The sequence below is a fragment of the Mytilus edulis genome, chromosome 4, assembly GCF_963676685.1.
Source record: "Mytilus edulis chromosome 4, xbMytEdul2.2, whole genome shotgun sequence".
Taxonomy (NCBI): Eukaryota; Metazoa; Mollusca; class Bivalvia; order Mytilida; family Mytilidae; genus Mytilus; species Mytilus edulis.
In genome coordinates, this window is record NC_092347.1 from 81,707,207 (window position 1) to 81,727,877 (window position 20,671).

Here is a 20,671-nt window from a genome sequence, read left to right on the forward strand (position 1 = left end):
AGTAGCTTAGGTTATCGTTGGTTAAACATTGCAGTGTGATATGCTAAGTATCTGTTCGATAATCTCGCCAACTTTGTTGAGTGTATAACAATAACTTTACTTTTATGCAAATTCAGATTAAAAATAAAAACAAACACCTAATTAAAGACTAGTTTAAGAAATGACAAAACGAACAACCCCACTTAGCGGAGAGATTTAATAGACTATCCCGAAATGATTATAAAAATGTTTTACGAAAGCTTTACTTTAATCAAAGTTAGTTAAAAAAAAAATTCGGATAAAACATCATTCTTGGAAAGGACAAATTCCATAGACATTACTTCCTCGAAAGAAAAACATCATCTCCAAAAAATGATTTGATATATGTTTACAATTACTATAAGCAAAATCAGATTGACATTACACAAATTTATTTAAAAGGATTAATTCAACATACCTCCACATATGGAAATGAATAAATCATCCAAAATAGACAAGATATATAAAGCTTTTAATTTTTATCAATTTACTTTTAAGCAAAACCAGAGTAGAAATTCCACATGCTTATTTTAGAAATAGTAGCCCAGCATACCTGACTTCACAGAAAGAGTTAACAAGATCTTCCTGAATCATTTCGAAATCGTATACGGGCTTGGCATTCAACTTGTCTCAACAACCAAATACTAATTGAAATACAAGATTTTAGATAATAATTAATTCAACGAATGTTTAAGAGATCTACATTGCACAAATATTAAGACAAACCTAAATCTTCTTTGTTGATGATACGATGAGCGTAAACAATATTGTGTTAATTAAATATGAACAAAAATAAGTATTTTTTTTTTTTTTATTGGTGAATGATTTTATTACAATACTTTGAGGATAAATATTTAGCATTAAATCAAAAGTAATAGTCTACAATAAACATGTGATCTGTTGGTAAAGATACATTGCGATACATCATAATAAGTAAATGCAACAGAATTGCATAAGAATTTCAAAACTGAGTTGATTTTTTCAAATTATTTTGAAGGAGACAGAAATATCTTCACGATAAAAACCTGCATTTTATGTGTAAGATACACTCCCTATCAAATACGAAAAACATCAACAAACAAAACCCTACCGTCTGTAAACTGTTTGGCCATGCTGATCGTATAATTTGTAATAAATATAAGATAATTAATTTCAGTTAACTTATGTTTATATCAAAATAACTATGGAGTTACCAAATTTATTTTAAGGTAGTTTAACGTGTTGAAAAATTATCAATTAGATCAGTAATCAGTTTCACTCTTCCTAGGTATTTACTATTTATATAACGCATAGTTATTATTATCATTATCATAATTTTATATTTATAAAAGCAAATAAAATTTACTTGGATAAAGAATGATGGCTATCTCTCGTTTTGAAAGTTAACTCCTATCTATTATTTTTATAACCAATGACAATTAGTTATGCTTATTGTAAACATGAGTGTTGTTATAGAGTTTAATAGAAAATCTTCTTTTAGACGTTTGCACCTAAACTTGAGACCTATAAATAATCATAAATACACAAAAATTGGCTAATACAATTTAAGTTAGAAATTTTAATGATTGGAGGCAGAATTGTGTTACAAACTGATGGCTTAAATGGGCTTATTCATAAATTTCAATAATAGTGGTTGTTAGACTAAAGTGAAACTTGAAAACTTACGTCATCAGGAATAGGATGGTCCTCCGATGAATTGGGGAATCGGTTATGGCATGGCTATTGTATCTATTATTGTAGCATGTTTCCCTCAATTGTAGGATTCATAAAATGCCAATTAAGAACATATGCAAGAAGCCTTTCCGAGACAAAAAACATTAATGCTTTTAATGACATTATTCACTAAAACTAAAAACCAAATTTGCAGAAATGAAATTTTTGATTAAAGAAAAATATATGAATATCATTTTGAGCAAAAATTTAATAGTCTGTGAATTTGCATTTGAAATTAAGAATTCGTGCGTCATATAAAATTGAGAATGGAAATGGGGAATATGTCAAAGACACAACAACCCAACCAAAAAACCTGAAAACTTTTATATATCATTTCAAATTTCAAGAAAACAAGAAGCAGTTGAGTTTCGAACGATGGCGTTTCAATACAAGAGATAAATAGTGTCTGTGAAGTCAAATTAAGGCAAAATCATTCATAGCTGTGAAAATTAAAAAAAATGGATTGATTTTATTGAGATTTTGAATTGGTGGTCAGATACCTGTAGGATCACTGTATAAGTCAGAGAGTCGGTTGGTATATTTATAATACATCTATTAACACTTTATATAGAAATCATGATGAAGATGCATGTACTAATTGCCGCTGAACGTATTACATTTGATTAACTTTTAAGATATTCTAGCATCTATATTTAATTCACTGAAACTTTAAGCTGGGAATTTTTAAATTACCTGTGAAGACCAGTGTCCACTTTTGTGACCCCGGAAATAATAACCATGTGATAATTCATTGGGCATTGAAGGGACATTTATTACACGTACACAATTGATAAAAGGTTAAGGATTGCCTACAGTGGATTAACTGTAATTGCACATTGTTTTGTTTTATCGTGTCTGTGTTCATTGCTATTTTATATGCTTTTTGCTGGCCTCTAAGTTTCATTTTGGTTGGTTAAGTAAATAAAATTGAGAATTGAAGTGCAAATATTTACTTCACACATACCATACAGCTTCCGTTGTATTATGCATTTCATGTATCATAATGCACGATTCAACTATTACACCAATGGTTAGGGGACAGCCCCAAGTTAGCAGATTGACGTTGGTTGCTTTCTGTCATATATTTTGTTATTGTTTAATCATTTCTCGGGCCTTTAATTTTCTCGTTTAAATATGACGGTTAGAAGAATGAATAAATTAAAGTAAACCGTAGACATAAAATCGTTTGAACTGTATATTTCATAACAATACTTTATAAGACCCACGACTTTATAAGACCCACGACTTTCATACAAAAGAAACCGAACTAATGAAAATAAATAATCAATCTTTGGTAGCTTTACAATCAAACAAAGCTTTATCACCTCACAATGATAAAATGTGATAATCTACTTCAGTCAGGTGTTTATCAGATAATAAAATGTGATAATCTACTTCAGTCAGGTGTTTGTCAGATAATACAATGTGATAATCCACTTCACTTTAACCTGACAATAGATAATCGTTTACAAGAAGAAAAGGTTTCGTATAATATAGTCATGTTTGAAAGGTGGTGAAACCCATTTCCATGACGCTTTTCATCAATTATTTTGGACTTTCCTATGAACACATGGGAGATAAATTATGTGTTCTTTCATAGAAATGCTTGTTCATAGTGCCATTATGCAAATGATCAGGAGTGCATCGGTGTAATTGTTAAAAAGAGTTGTTTGTAAAAGAGGAACGGGATATAACAGAGGAATATTCAATTGTCTATGTCGATGGAAAATGGACAACGGCATGACAGAAAACAGTATTCATAATACAATGTAGAAAACTAGGGACTGAGCAACACAAACTCCACCAAAAATCAAGGGGATCGCATGTGCTCCGGAAGAGTATGCACATCCTGCTCCCTATTTAACACGTCCCCGTCGTGTTGTTCATGTAATTACAAACTTGGTGATACGTCTACTTTAATGGTTTTAAATTCGAGGATCAAAGGACGGGAATGTGGTTGCGACAATTGAAGCATATTCGTCGGCATATGTAACAGAGAATCCGAAACTGTCAACCAGCTCGTAATGGCGTCTATAATTATATTTTCGTAGGGATGACTTAAACCCCACCACGTGGAACCTCTGGTATGAAAACTTCCTTGTAAGTAGAAACTCTCTATCAAGTATATTATGGTAGGAAATGCAAGCTTTGACATACCGAATAGTTTTGAGGATTGTAGATCTATGTTTTATGCATATATATGCACGCGCTGTCGGAATGTTGGTTTACATAAAAACAGAAAGTTCACAAATGAGAAGCTATATACATCTCGTTTGCCGTAAAGGACTGTTCTCGAACGACCCTCACTGTCAATGTCTTCTAGATGTAAAGATATGAGGCTGACTTTATAGTATCAGTTGTATCTTTTATTTCAATCGGATAGATGCGTTTAACATAGTCACCAAGCTGTATGGCTTTACCTAATAAAAAATTGCTCACACTCACTACTCTGATATTAAGAATTCTTAAAGGATATCAGAAAAAGAAGTATATCAGAGTTGCCCTGGTTAACATTTCGATTTCTTTTTAGCTCCCCAAATTCTGTTAATTTTTGTATGTTTTATAAATAAATAAAAATGATTGATTGTATAATCTTTACATATCTTCAAAAATGTCCGGGTTGAAGTAAAAAGTAGGCCATAAATATATTAAAAGGGACGTAACTGTTTCAAAATATAATTTTGATTTACATATAGGTATTGGTAAAACTAGTAGTAAGCTTAAACATTATCCTTATAAATATCTTACCCTCATTAACATATTTAAGATAGACATTTTGTAGCCAAAATTCTTTTGAGATTACCCTGTGAGCCTGTATCTCAATATTGCTGACAAGTTCTATAATTTATGTTTTCTTGGCAGTTTTTGTAGGTTATCAATCAAATGAATGAAACACGAAACCCCAACAAACATAATCAACTCAAAATTTGTAAAGACTGGTATTCGGCAGACTAATTAATGTCTTGTGAACAAATGAGAGAAATTAAATGATAGATATAATACTTCATATTAAAGGGTCTATAATATAAAAAAAGAAGATGTGGTATGATTGCCAATGAGACAACTCTCCAAAAGAGACTAAAATTACACAGAATTAACAACTATAGATCACTGTACACCATCTCTCTTTATTTTAAAGTTATACTACAAACGTATCATACGTCTTCTTTCCTTGTCAACAGATCTATTTATATAGCTTGAACCTTAGAACTATGAAACAAACCTAGATTGTAAATCAAGAACAGCTTGTGAATAGAATTATACAAATATGCGTAGTACAAGTCATGTCCCAGTCACTTCTATTAAAGAGAGACGAAAGATACCAGAGGGACAGTCAAACTCATAATACGAAAATAAACTGACAATGTCATGGCTAAAAATGAAAAAGACAAACAGACAAACAATAGTACACATGACACAACATGGAAAACTAAAGAATAAGCAAAGATGAAACAAGTAGTTTGGTACCTACCGTAAATATACGTTGATAGCGGGTCTTCACATGTATAGAAACAAGTGCCTGTGCAAAACTCTCTTGATTACGGAATAGATAATTTCCGTTTTCGATAAAAACCCTATTTCATTTTTAGAATTATCCACACAACAACTTTCCAATATTTAAATTATGCATAAATAGTAAATTGTCAGTATGCTTAATGTATATATTGACGTACTGACACTAAGAATTTATTTGTTATTGAAAGAAAGAGTCGCATTTCAATATATGAAATATATAGTAACATGTTTCCGGTTACGTCTAAATAATTTCTAGGTTGTTTTTATTTTCCCTGTTTAATATTATGGAAATATAAAAAGCGTCAAGAATCACAAAAAAAAAAGAAAGAAGAAAGACCTTTGCTTTTTACTTGTTTCAAGCCAAATGTTTAAAAAAAATTGTATGAAAGCAAAAAAATAGATTTATGTTAAATAACTTGAGATACGCATATTGTTGATTGACGGAATACAACTTTTTTTAAATTGATAAAAATTAAAGTAATAAAAAAAATTCAATAATCATCATCACCGAATAATCTTGACCGACATTTTATACCCATAATGGTGTGTTTTTATCGGAAGAAACTTATGATAATCACTTTTGATGATTGCAAATTAAAATAACATAATACTGACTTCAAAGAAAACAACAAATCGCAAAATTAAAAAGCTCAAACCACTGTCATATGTCTGACTTGGTACATGCATTTTCTTAAGAAAGTGGAGGAGTAAATAAAGGCAACAGTAGTATACCGCTGTTCGAAAGTCATAAATCGATTGAGAGAAAACAAATCCGGGAAACAAACTAACGCTGATGGAAACACCTCAACTATAAGAGAAAAACAACGAAACAACAAAAACACAAAAGTGCAACAAAAAAACAAAAAGACAACGCAACTCCCATAGAAACGAACTATTAAAAACAACTGCCATTGTCTTGACTTGGTAAAGGACATTTTAAGAAACCAAACCTCGCGCCTTTATGGCAATGTTAAACATAACAATAAAATGACAACATTTCATGACATGACTATTATACAAATAAATGCAAGAACAGTTAGGACAGAGAAATACACACATAAACATAACAACCTGTATGACAGTCGCATAAATTTCCATTATATTGACAACGTTGCTAATTTTATTGTATGGATTATTTTTTTTCATATGAAAAGCATTCGTCTATTCTATATTTTAGAATAATTTAAAAACTTGTTTCCAAATCATTAATAACCACTCTCCTGCGAAAAAATACATCATATTTGTTTCAGATCGAAAAGTTCAATATTTGGACTGAGCCATAGTGTAATTAGATAGACGTTTTCTATTTGAACACTTGTTTGCCCCTTTATTAAATATAGAAAACTTATATTAAAGTTATAATAGTTTATTAAAAAGGGTTTATATTATTTGATAACATACGAAGAAAGACATCCAATAAAGAAAACTGATAATAAATTGTGTCCAACTTTGACAATTGAACACCTTCAAAAATACATCGCCCAACATTAAAAATAAAACCAAGAATCAAACACAATAAAAAGAGAAACAGGACATCCTCTAACTACCCCTACTCTCCCAAAAGAGTATATTGAAAGCAAGCATTTGCATGTGCTTAAACGAACCTTCAATTAAGTTACCAACCCGAGCTCATAATTTTTATGATAATAAAATCATAGCTTCAGGCAGTATACATGCTTTATCTGATTATATCATTCTGAATATTGTAACATTGAAAAAGAATAACTAATTAAGTCTCAAGCGATTTGCCTCTCCTCGTTTTAAATTAATAAGTCAGAAAAAAAATGAAATACAATACTTTACCTAACTAGAAGACAGTGATGTATTACAGCAACAACTGTAATCGAATGCTGAAATTATAAAAAATAAACTTATAAAAAAAGAGTAAAAAACACATCAAATTAACAAGAACAAAAAGTAATGATTTTGGTTATTTTTAGTCTGATGTTTTGTTATATAATAAATGAGTGTTAAATATATTCTTTAATTTATGAATAATTTAACAGAACAAGTGCAAGTGTTCAAAGGATAACGAGGAGAAATAAATCTTATGTAAATTGAAATGGAACAGTTTTACTTCCTAATTATAATGTATCACACATTTTGAGTGAATAAGTCTTAGTCAGATAAAATACCTGAAATATTCTACATTTTTGGAGCAAGTAACATATTGTTAATAAACGGACAGTCCGGATGCGAGGAGTTTACAAATTGCAGCAATCCCTTCTAATTTTTTTCAAATAAGCTTCCTAGATTTTTTTCTCCGAAAACGGCAAGATGGAAATCTCCCATATTGTCGGCATTAATAAAAATTGACAATTGACAATTTAGTTCATTTGACAAATTGCAGTAAAACAAGATGGACATTTTAATTATATGTATGTATTTGTAATAACTTTATAATCTTTTTTTTAATTGTATACATGTTTACTTGTCTTTCATCTAACATAAAAACACACATTGAATGTTTATACACAAACTCATCAAAGAAACAATGAACCTTTGTCATATAGTAAAGATCAAAATGATTTTGAAGAGAGTATTATAATGGATTTATTAATCTTGTAAACCTTGAGATCTTTTCAAATACCAACAATCCCGTGTCAATTTAATAAATTTAATGTTAAACTGATTTGAAATTTTCACACAATTATTAACAAAGAGAACAGAAAATAATATTTACGGATATCTGATTCAGACAATTATTTTTTTTAAGATAATTTTACAAGAGAATAAAATAGGGGCAAACTATTCTCATTGATCAGTATATAAAAAACACAAATAAGAAAACAATAATAACATTCAAATTTGTTTCCCCCAGGCGAATGTTTCGTCTTTGTTTACTAAAGATTCACTACTTACTTACAATCGGAAAAGAAAAGATGAAATTCTGAATTGATTATAGTGTTGAAAAGCATTGAAAACCAAAGCATTTAATAAAAGTGATGCCAAAATTGACTGAGAACATCTATGTAAGGGGTGAATTGTGTGAATTTATCAGTTTAATTATAGTTTGCGTTTTATTATATTTCATCCTCCTTCTGTTCATCATTATCTAATATAGATTCTGAACAGAAAACGAGTTGTTAAATTATACTTTGTTTTTATAATAATGAGTACATATTTATCCTTAATTATAAAGTTAGCGGATAGTATTGCATCAGCAGTAGCCAGTGTTTTCCACCAGTATCATGAATTTGGATCTTAAAAAAAACCAAAAAAAAACATAACGTACAGAATGTAGACTATAACAGAATTTATTACTTGTTTTCCATAATTAAAATATGTATTTTGGTATACATGTATATATATTAAGAATTCATTATTGGTTCTAATTATTATTATTATTTTTATAAGATTCTGCAGAAGTTATATTTCTCAGTATTTACTATTAGTATGTAGATTAGGGATAAATTTAGCCAAGGATGGCAAAAGACAGTTTTGTAATACTTATACTCTATCATAGTTTTAAAAATACATGTATTTAAAGTAACTTTCCAGCTTGTATGCTAGTAGAGGGCAAGCACTTTTATTTAAATTCACACATTATAGTCAAAAGCTGGATAAAAGGCAAATAATTTAAGCAAGTAAGGTTTTCTTGAAAATAATTAAACAGTGATAGTAATTTTCTATTTTATTTTTCACTTTAATTTCTCTATCTGTTTTACAGTTCACCGACCCCTGTGCATTTTGAATGGCTAATTCAAATTTAGATTTTGATCATGTGTATAAAAGTTTCAAAGCAATTATCTATCAGCTCTTGGAATGTTAATGGATTATTTAAAAGAATAAGTGGTAACAGAGTTTGTAAACTAGACGATGATAATATTTGTCAAATTATGACTGCAGACATTGTTGGTCTTTCAGAAACGCATATCCCCACCAATGAGATTTTAAACTATGATGGTTATAAATGTTTTGTAAACTGTAGATCATCTGATTCAAATAAAGTTAGAGGTGGTTTAGCTACATTTTTTAAGAAGGAAATATTATCAGGTGTAAAGTTGATGGATAAAACAATGGATGATATAATGTGGTTTAAACTAGACAAGACATTTTTCAGTTTTGATAGAAATGTATTTTTATGTTTTTTATATATTCCTCCTTCAAACTCATCTTACACATTAAGAACAAATTTTGATAAACAAATTTTTGAGAAACTTGAGGCAGATATTGCGAAATATAGTATATCAGGGGATGTAATCCTTATGGGAGATCTAAATGCACATATAAACTGTAAAGAGTTAGATTTCATAACAAATGAAGTAGATGACAGTTTGGACAACTTTCTTCCCACTAATTATGTTGAAGATAGTGTATGCAAATTTAGAAATACTCAAGTACACCAAAAAACTAATAACTATGGAAAATTAATACTTGACTTATGCACAGAATCTCAATTAAGAATCCTTAATGGAAGAACTCTCGGTGATTCAAAAGGTAAAATCACTTTCTATAATCATAATGGTGTGTCAATTGATGACTATTGTATATGTTCATCTGAATTTTTACCAAATATTGTCAATTTTAGTGTAGGACAATTTGAACCAACAATATCTGATCACTGTCCAATTTCAATAACTATACATTCTCAATTAGTAAATAAGCCATGTGATAATTATGTTAAGCCAACTCTTAGAAGAGTTAAATGGACTACTAAACGAGAAGAAATTTTTAAGTCCAATATGTTGAAAGTGAACTTTGGGACTATTAATTCTGATGTAGATAATTTAACCCAAAAAATAGAGGCGAATAATACATGTAATTCCAATGTAACTCAAAGTGTTAACGATACAGTCTCTAGTATATCATCAATATTATACAATGCTGCTTTTTTAAGTAATACTAATAAGACCCCTGGTAAAACCAAGAGAAGTAAACGAAGAAAAATAAAAAAGCCATATTATGATAATGAATGTGAATCTAAATATAGGTCCCTAAAGAGTCTGACTAGAAAATTATGTACTGAGCCCTGGAATGACAGTCTTAGACACAAAGTATTATATAATAAAAAGGAACTGAATAAACTTATAAGGAAAAAATATAGACAATTTAGACATAAAATGATAAAACAGATTATAGATTCAAATAACAGCTGTCCAAATGATTTTTGGAATACAGTTAAGAAACTAAAAAAGGAGAACTTCAAGGATCCTAGTTCTAACATACAACCTAAAGAATGGTTTAAATATTTTAATAAATTAATGAATACTGATTATGATAAAAATGTTTGTAATGATAAGAAAGAGTATACTACTTTTAAAGATTGTAACACATGTACTAAGATGTTAAATAGTTTTATTACAACTGAGGAGGTGGTTATTGCAGCAAAATCTTTAAAGAATAATAAAGCAAGTGGTTCAGATTGTATTACAAATGAAATGTTACAAATATCTTCTTATATGAATATTGATGTTTATGTAAAATTGTTTAATCTTATACTTAAGTCTGGTATCTACCCAACTTTATGGAGAAAAATTTTTATTAAGCCCATTTTCAAGGGTGGGTGTTTTAATGATCCATCTAATTACCGAGGTATAGCCCTTTCAAGTTGTTTAGGAAATTTTTTTCTAAAAGTTTTACATAACAGATTAAAAAAGTATCTTGAAGGAAATGAACTTATTTGTCGTGAGGAAATTGGATTCAGAAAGGGAAGTCGAACAAGTGACCATATTTTAACTCTAAAAACTATAATTGATAAAGCATTTAAATCATCAAAAAAGATATATGCCTGTTTCATTGATTTCAGGAAGGCATTTGATACTATTAACAGAGATGCCCTCTTTTAAAAATTGTCTTATTACAACATAGATGGTCCCTTTTTTTGTATAATGAAAGATATGTATAAAGAGGTTTTGTACTCGGTAAAGATCTCGGAAGGTATCACTGATTTTTTTAATTCCTCAGTTGGGGTAAAACAAGGGTGTATTTTAAGCCCTACATTATTTTCTTTATATATTAATGATTTATCATCTATTTTTGACTCAACATGTGAACCACCCAAGTTAAATGATAATGATATATCATGTCTGTTATACGCTGATGATTTAGTCCTTATTTCTGAATCGGCTAATGGCTTACAAAAATGCCTTGACAAGCTTAGTTTATATTGCACTAGTTGGGATTTAACAGTAAATCTTGACAAAACCAAAGTTATGATTTTTAACAAATCAGGTAAAAAACTTACAAAAGACAAGTTTGTTTTTAGTGATAATATTTTGGAACACTGTACAGAATATAAATATTTGGGTATACTGTTTAAACCATCTGGTAGTTTTACAGAAGCAGTGAGACTTCTTTGTAAAAAGCCTCAAAAGCTATATTTTGTATTAGAAAACTGTTATTTTCTGAAGATATCAATGTATTACCTCACTTAAAGCTTTTTGATGCTTGTGTTAAACCTATACTTCTTTACTGTAGTGAAGTTTGGTCTCTGTATATGATAAAAGATATTACAAATCTAGAGTCAAAATATTGGTCATTGGCTACCATCAAAGTCCAAATTAAATTTGCAAAAACTTTAATTGGAGTAAATAAATAAAAAGTAGGCCATAAATATATTAAAAGGGACGTAACTGTTTCAAAATATAATTTTGATTTACATATAGGTATTGGTAAAACTAGTAGTAAGCTTAAACATTATCCTTATAAATATCTTACCCTCATTAACATATTTAAGATAGACATTTTGTAGCCAGAATTCTTTTTGATATTACCCTGTGAGCCTGTATCTCAATATTGCTGACAAGTTCTATAATTTATGTTTTCTTGGCAGTTTTTGTAGGTTATCAATCAAATGAATGAAACACGAAACCCCAACAAACATAATCAACTCAAAATTTGTAAAGACTGGTATTCGGCAGACTAATTAATGTCTTGTGAACAAATGAGAGAAATTAAATGATAGATATAATACTTCATATTAAAGGGTCTATAATATAAAAAAAGAAGATGTGGTATGATTGCCAATGAGACAACTCTCCACAAGAGACTAAAATTACACAGAATTAACAACTATAGATCACTGTACACCATCTCTCTTTATTTTAAGGTTATACTACAAATGTATCATACGTCTTCTTTCCTTGTCAACAGATCTATTTATATAGCTTGAACCTTAGAACTATGAAACAAACCTAGATTGTAAATCAAGAACAGCTTGTGAATAAAATTATACAAATATGCGTAGTACAAGTCATGTCCCAGTCACTGCTATTAAAGAGAGACGAAAGATACCAGAGGGACAGTCAAACTCATAAATCGAAAATAAACTGACAATGTCATGGCTGAAAATGAAAAAGACAAACAGACAAACAATAGTACACATGACACAACATGGAAAACTAAAGAATAAGCAAAGATGAAACAAGTAGTTGGGTACCTACCGTAAATATACGTTGATAGCGGGTCTTCACATGTATAGAAACAAGTGCCTGTGCAAAACTCTCTTGATTACGGAATAGATAATTTCCGTTTTCGATAAAACCCTATTTCATTTTTAGAATTATCCACACAACAACTTTCCAATATTTAAATTATGCATAAATAGTAAATTGTCAGTATGCTTAATGTAAATATTGACGTACTGACAATAAGAATTTATTTGTTATTGAAAGAAAGAGTCGCATTTCAACATATGAAATATAGAGTAACATGTTTCCGGTTACGTCTAAATAATTTCTAGGTTGTTTTTATTTTCCCTGTTTAATATTATGGATATATAAAAAGCGTCAAGAATCACAAAAAAAAAAAAGAAGAAAGACCTTTGCTTTTTACTTGTTTCAAGCCAAATGTTTAAAAAAAATTGTATGAAAGCAAAAAAATAGATTTATGTTAAATAACTTGAGACACACAAATTGTTGATTGACGGAATACAACTTTTTTTAAATTGATGAAAATTAAAGTAATAAAAAAAAATTCAATAATCATCATCACCGAATTATCTTGACCGACATTTTATACCCATAATGGTGTGTTATTATCGGAAGAAACTTATGATAATCCCTTTTGATGATTGCAAAAATTAAAATAACATAATACTGACTTCGAGGAAAACAACAAATCGCAAAATCAAAAAGCTCAAACCACTGTCATATGTTTGACTTGGTACATGCATTTTCTTAAGAAAGTGGAGGAGTAAATAAAGGCAACAGTAGTATACCGCTGTTCGAAAGTCATAAATCGATTGAGAGAAAACAAATCCGGGAAACAAACTAACGCTGAGGGAAACACCTCAACTATAAGAGAAAAACAACGAAACAACAAAAACACAAAAGTGCAACAAAAAAAAAAAACCCAAAAAGACAACGCAACTCCCATAGAAACGAACTATTAGATAACAACTGCCATTGTCTTGACTTGGTAAAGGACATTTTAAGAAACCAAACCTCGCGCCTTTATGACAATGTTAAATATAACAATAAAATGACAACATTTCATGACATGACTATTATACAAATAAATGCAAGAACAGTTAGGACAGAGAAATACACATATAAACATAACAACCTGATTTTATAGCTAGTCAAACCTCTCACATATATGACAGTCGCATAAATTTCCATTATATTGACAATGTTGCAAATTTTATTGTATGGATTATTTTCTTTCATATGAAAAGCATTCGTCTATTCTATATTTTAGAATAATTATAAAACTTGTTTCCAAATCATTAATAACCACTCTCCTGCGAAAAAATACAACATATTTGTTTCAGATCGAAAAGTTCAATATTTGGACTGAGCCATGGTGTAATTAGATAGACGTTTTCTATTTGAACACTTGTTTGCCCCTTTATTAAATATAGAAAACTTATATTAAAGTTATAATATTTTATTAAAAAGGGTTTATATTTTTTGATAACATACGAAGAAAGACTTCCAATAAAGAAAACTGATAATAAATTGTGTCCAACTTTGACAATTGAACACCTTCAAAAATACATCGCCCAACATTAAAAATAAAACCAAGAATCAAACACAATAAAAAGAGAAACAGGACATCCTCTAACTACCCCTACTCCCCCAAAAGAGTATATTGAAATCAAGCATTTACATGTGCTTAAACGAACCTTCAATTAAGTTACCAACCCGAGCTCATAATTTTTATGATAATAAAATCATAGCTTCAGGCAGTATACATGCTTTATCTGATTATATCATTCTGAATATTGTAACATTGAAAAAGAATAACTAATTAAGTCTCAAGCGATTTGCCTCTCCTCGTTTTAAATTAATAAGTCAGAAAAAAAAAATGAAATACAATACTTTTCCTAACTAGAACGACAGTGATTTATTGTAGCAACAAATATAATCGAATGCTAAAATTATAAAAAATAAACTTATAAAAAAAGAGTAAAAGTAAACGCATCAAATTAACAAGAACAAAAAGTAATAATTTTGGTTATTTTTAGTCTGATGTTTTGTTATATAATTAATGGGTGTTAAATATATTCTTTAATTTATGAATAAATTAGCAGAACAAGTGCAAATGTTCAAAGGATAACGAGGAGAAATAAATCTTATGTAAAATTGTAATGAAACAATTTTACTTCCTAGTTATAATGTATCAAACATTTTGAGTGAATAAGTCTTAGTCAGATAAAATACCTGAAATATTCTACATTTTTGGAGCAAGAAACATATTGTTAATAAACGGACAGTCCGGATGCGATGAGTTTACAAATTGCAGCAATCCCTTCTATTTTTTTCGAAAAAGCCTACTAGATTTTTTTCTCCGAAAACGGCAACATGGAAATCTCCCATATTGACGGCATTAATAAAAATGGACAATTGACAATTTAGTTCATTTGACAAATTGCAGTAAAACAAGATGGACATTTTAATTATATGTATGTATTTGTGATAACTTTATAATCTTTTTTATTTATTCTATACATGTTTACTTGTCTTTCATCTAACATAAAAACACACATTGAATGTTTATACACAAACTCATCAAAGATACAATGAACCTTTCTCATATAGTAAAGATCAAAATGATTTTGAAGAGAGTATTATAATGGATTTATTAATCTTGTAAACCTTGAGATCTTTTCAAATACCAACAATCCCGTGTCAATTTAATAAATTTAATGTTAAACTGATTTGAAATTTTCACACAATTAATAACAAAGAAAACATAAAATAATATTTACGGATATCTGATTCAGACAATTTACTTTTCTACATTGGCTAGAGGTATAGGGGGAGGGTTGAGATCTCACAAACATGTTTAACCCCGCCGCATTTTTGCGCCTGTTCCAAGTCAGGAGCCTCTGGCCTTTGTTAGTCTTGTATTATTTTAATTTTAGTTTCTTGTGTACAATTTGGAAATTAGTATGGCGTTCATTATCACTGAACTAGTATATATTTGTTTAGGGGCCAGTTGAAGGACGCCTCTGGGTGTGGGAATTTCTCGCTACATTGAAGACCTGTTGGTGACCTTCTGTTGTTGTTTTTTTCTATGGTCGGGTTGTTGTCTCTTTGGCACATTCCCCATTTCCATTCTCAATTTTAATTATTTATTTTCAAGGTCATTTTACAAGAGAATAAAATAGGGACAAACTATTCTCATTGATCAGTATATAAAAAAACACAAATAAGAAAACAATAATAACATTCAAATTTGTTACCCCAGGCGAATGTTTCGTCTTTGTTTACAAAAGATTCACTACTTACTTACAATCGGAAAAGAAAAGATGAAATTCTGAATTGATTATAGTGTTGAAAGCATTGAAAACCAAAGCATTTAATAAAAGAGATGCCAAAATTGACTCAGAACATCTATGTAAGGGATGAATTGTGTGAATTTATCCGTTTAATTATAGTTTGCGATTTATTATATTTCATCCTCCTTCTGTTCATCATTATCTCATATAGATTCTAAACAGAAAACGAGTTGTTAAATTATACTTTGTTTTTATAATAATGAGTACATATTTATCCTCAATTATATAAAAACATAATTGTATAATACAAAAACAGTTAGTTGTGACTCGCTGAAAGCATTTGCTTTGGAAAAAAGACCAAAAAAGTCAGTAAAATTGGTCTTATTTTAAAACAATCTATAAGAAAGAATTAAAACATTAAAAAAATCCCGTTAAATATCAATGTCGTCTAGAATATTCATGGGTTTGCAATAAAATTGAAAATGAAAATGGGGAATGTGTCAAAGAGACAACAACCCGATAAAAGAGCAGACAACAACAGAAGGTCAACAACAGGTCTTCAATGCAGCGAGAAATTCCCGCACCCGGAGGTGTCCTTCAGATGGCCCCTAAACAAATATATATGGGTTTGCAAGCATTTAAAAAGAAAAGAAAAACATTACAACTTTTTGCATCATAAACAGAAAAGAAATAATAGTATCTATACAATTATTCTATAGCCGTATAAGAAGAAGGTTGAATTGCATGTTCATGATAACAATTTTATTGCATATTTTCGACTTTATCTTTTATTGTTTACTTAGTCAATGAAAATAGGAATGATGTTATATCAAATTCAAAATAGACGTGAAATACAACATGCATATACATGAATATACTGTAAACCAATAAATATTTCAAAACACTTTTTTCTTCATGCCATATTAAAAAACGATTGACTAATATGTTTAAAGGAAATGATAAATGTTGTTTTTTTCTTTAAAAACTGACACACCAATACTGTACAAAGGATGCTCAAATGTTTAAAAAAAGTTTGAACAATACTTTGAGAGGTAAAATCTTATTTTTTCTTTCACCCTTTACGCTAACTTTTTGTTTGTCACAATCTGTTTTGATAGCTCCTTTACAATTAACTTATAAAAAATATGCACGTTTTTCCGTAGAGTAAACACAAAAACTCGAATATTTTTTTCTAAAAAAAAACTAATTTAAAATTACTTTTTTTTTTTTATTATAAATGCCTGAACCCAGGCAGGAACATGACAGTTGGTATCCATTCGTTTGATGTATTTGAGCTTTTGATTTTTCAATTTGATTAGGGAATTACCGTTTTGAATTGTCCTTGGAGTTTAGTATTTTTGTGATTTTACTTTTTGCCCATACGTATTCTGAACAAAACTTGTGTGTAATAAAACCATATTTCATTTCTTGTTATAAAAGGTTCAACTTGTAAAATTCCAATATTAGGGTATCCTTATGGCATAATTGTTTTCTGTTTGCATTATTTTATAAATGAAAATGATCTAATGTTTTTGTTTTGCAATGGCAATTCTTATATAAACTCATAATCCTTTTTTGTTTATAATACAATTATTTCCTTTGATTTCCTAATAGATAACATGGTGTCCGTTTTCTCCGTATATGTTTATTGGAAAGGATCAACTGTATATTGCCATAACTGTCATCGATTCCCAGACAGAATTTTATCGGAATTTCAAAGTCCTTGTTTCCATGGAGATCAAAACAGGGGATCAATCTCTGAAGAATTTCATTCGGCAACGTTTACAAATAATATCAGAAGTATGCTAATTAAAATCGAACGTCTAAATTACCAATATGTAAGTATTCAGAAATCTTATCTAATAAGATTTAGTTTTACATTTATATTCATTATGTAGTTCTTGTTTTTCCTTTAATCCATTCTTTAAAGATATTTTGTGGACTATGTAAAAATCTTAAACAAAAATATGTCCTCGCACGCTGAAAGAGTAACGCCATTTTTGAAAATTATACGTTTTCTCTTATGAAAAAAGAGGCGACATTCAAAACTAATTAATCGGTAGAAACTGAAAAACCTATTGCACAAATAAGAAAAAGTCGACGAAACACATAAAAGTACAAAATCAAACCACTGAGGATCACGAACCCAATCAAAAACTTGTTTTTTTATGGAGCCCATGAAGGGTACATAGCTTACTCGTCAAATATTCCATGCTTAACATTGTTTACGCAAGGTCGTTTTTCTTTTACCGAAGACTTATCGAAGACGCTCAAATCAAAAATGTTTCTATTCTACTCGTGACTTTTTGGGATAATTATAAACTTTATGCACTATTTTTACGTGTCATCAGATTTAATAACTTTCAATTTCGATCTGAACGAACAATATAAGTCCCGTTTTTAAAGATCTGCCATTTCAGCTAGTTAACAGATTTTGAATTAAATCGGTTATTTTGATCTTTACAGATTATAAAAAGACTATACATTAGAATTATTCTGTCATTTCAATTCAATTGCAGACTTACACACTGTGGGAAATTTAGTTTTCTATGTTGTGTCATGTGTACTATTGTTTGTCTGTTTGTCTTTTTTTCATTTTTAAGCCATGGCGTTGTCAGTTTATTTTCGATTTATGAGTTTGACTGTCCCTCTGGTATCTTTCGTCCCTCTTTTAGAATACTGTTCGGCAATAGTTAAACTGTTTAGTAATTTTCAACTTTCTGTATCCATCAACATTATATTGATTTGCCTGAAAAGCTATTAAACTAAAAGTGAATTGTTTTAACAGTCAAAACGACTTTTGAACACCGGTATACTACTGTTGCCTTTATTATGTTTCTTTTTTGGTCATAAAGATACTCCACTTTTTCGGTCCTTGTACATCATAGGCTTTCAAATATTTGGTTTTTAAGTGTTCCGGATGATGGTAATTCCAAAAAAAAAGCATCTCAGACGCAAGAAATAATATGTTGCTTTTATTTTTTTTTAATTCATTTACTTGTATAATGCAGGGTTAAGATAAAGTCAATAATTGCAATTTTTCAGAATGCAAGACATATAACGCCATCTCTAAATGAAAGATCCAGCTTACCAGTTGTAAAAAAAGTGAGTACTTTTTCAGCCTCGGAATAATTCCAACAGAGGTGTGAGGAATAACGACTGAAATCGTCAAAAAACATAAAGCCAGAATTAAAAATAAAATAATTTTTACTCTCTAGTAATGCATTATCATTATTATTTTGGATGACTGATAGTTTTGTCAACCCATCTTTTATATATGATTATTCAAATATTTCGTATTTTTATATGATATATGAAAAATAAAACTTAATTCTAAATATATACTATTTCAACCTAATGAACATAAAGGATTGTATAAAGTTTCAAGTTTCGTTCAAAAAATAGATATATCACTTGACCTAAATGTTTGGATAACCATCGTTTATGACGTTTATTACCAATCACATTGTTTTTGTTACCTTTAAATATACAGATTAACAATTATATACTGTAAACAAACTAATTCTCGCGAGCGATTTTTTTCGCGAGTTTTGCGAGGAGAAAAATAACGCGAATATAAATCGTCGCGATCAATTAAATCTTTATTAATCTACACCAAGTAAATATGAAAATTGCGAACTTTAAAAACCGCGAAATGGACTACAATTGGTATAACGCGAAATAAAGTAAACTATCCGCGAAAATAATTTGTTTTACTGTATACTTGGTACTTCAAAAATCAAGCATGCAACAGTTTGTTTTGGCAAAGATGTAATTGAAAATGGTTTTTATTCATTTCAGATTGACAACATTTTGCTTTTTACAAAAAGCTTGCATAGAGATTTTAGAAACTATTTTTTAAGTATTTCTTCTATGGAAGTGGCCGAACAAGATCCTTTGTTGCTAAATGGAACATCAACTATATATAGTGAACTTAGAAGCCTAAACAGGGATATCCGGATGGCAATGTGTATCACATGTAATAACATAACACCAAATCACCAAAGACATCGCAGGAATATGCCTTGCAGAAGAAGCTGGACCCAAATGTCTCACTATCAAGCAAGATCTCTGAAAGTATTAGAACATTTGCATTTATATTTAGAAAATCTAGAAGAACATTTACATTTTTTGTTTTAATAGTTGGAATCTGGTAGTTTGATCTCGATTGCAGTAATTCTATTGGTGGAGATGTTTTTGGAATTTCTTTTGAAATCAATACTATGAACTGATCGTTGAACATATCCATTACATTTTTGGTGCTCTATTTATTGGCATTTATCATTCTTATATTTATTTAAACGTTAAGAGATTGTTTTATTTGTTGTGAAAACTAGTCCTGATATTTTGTATTATATATTTCCTATTTTTATAATGCTCAACACAATAAATACTTTACACGTTTAACTATTTCTTTTTGTACAAACCTTTAGATGATCAGATTTTCTGATAAAACGCATCAAACGAATGGACAACAACTGTCATATTCCTGACTTGATACAGCATTTTCAAACGTAGAAAATGGTGGATTGAAGTTGGTTTATAGCACTAAACCTCTCACGTGTACGATAGACTCATCAATTTCCATTTAACCCAATAAATGACATTCTTTAATATTTTGAGTAACGGTAGATAACTCTCTTAAATGTCTTGTTCCGTTTAGCGATTTGATCATCCCTTCGTAAATTTTACGGACGCCATCATGCGTTTATTAACCGTTATGAAATATCCGTTTCAAATTAGAGCGGGCATGTT

General features: G+C 29.5%; 1 long non-coding RNA gene across 1 annotated transcript; it reads left to right on the plus strand.

The window, feature by feature from the left end:
• The first annotated feature begins 3,521 nt into the window (after positions 1-3,521).
• On the plus strand, positions 3,522-20,228 carry LOC139520710 (uncharacterized). Its single transcript, XR_011663944.1, has 4 exons — positions 3,522-3,831; positions 17,531-17,754; positions 18,962-19,021; positions 19,718-20,228. It is a non-coding gene; the product is annotated as an uncharacterized lncRNA (long non-coding RNA).
• Positions 20,229-20,671: the final 443 nt, after the last annotated feature.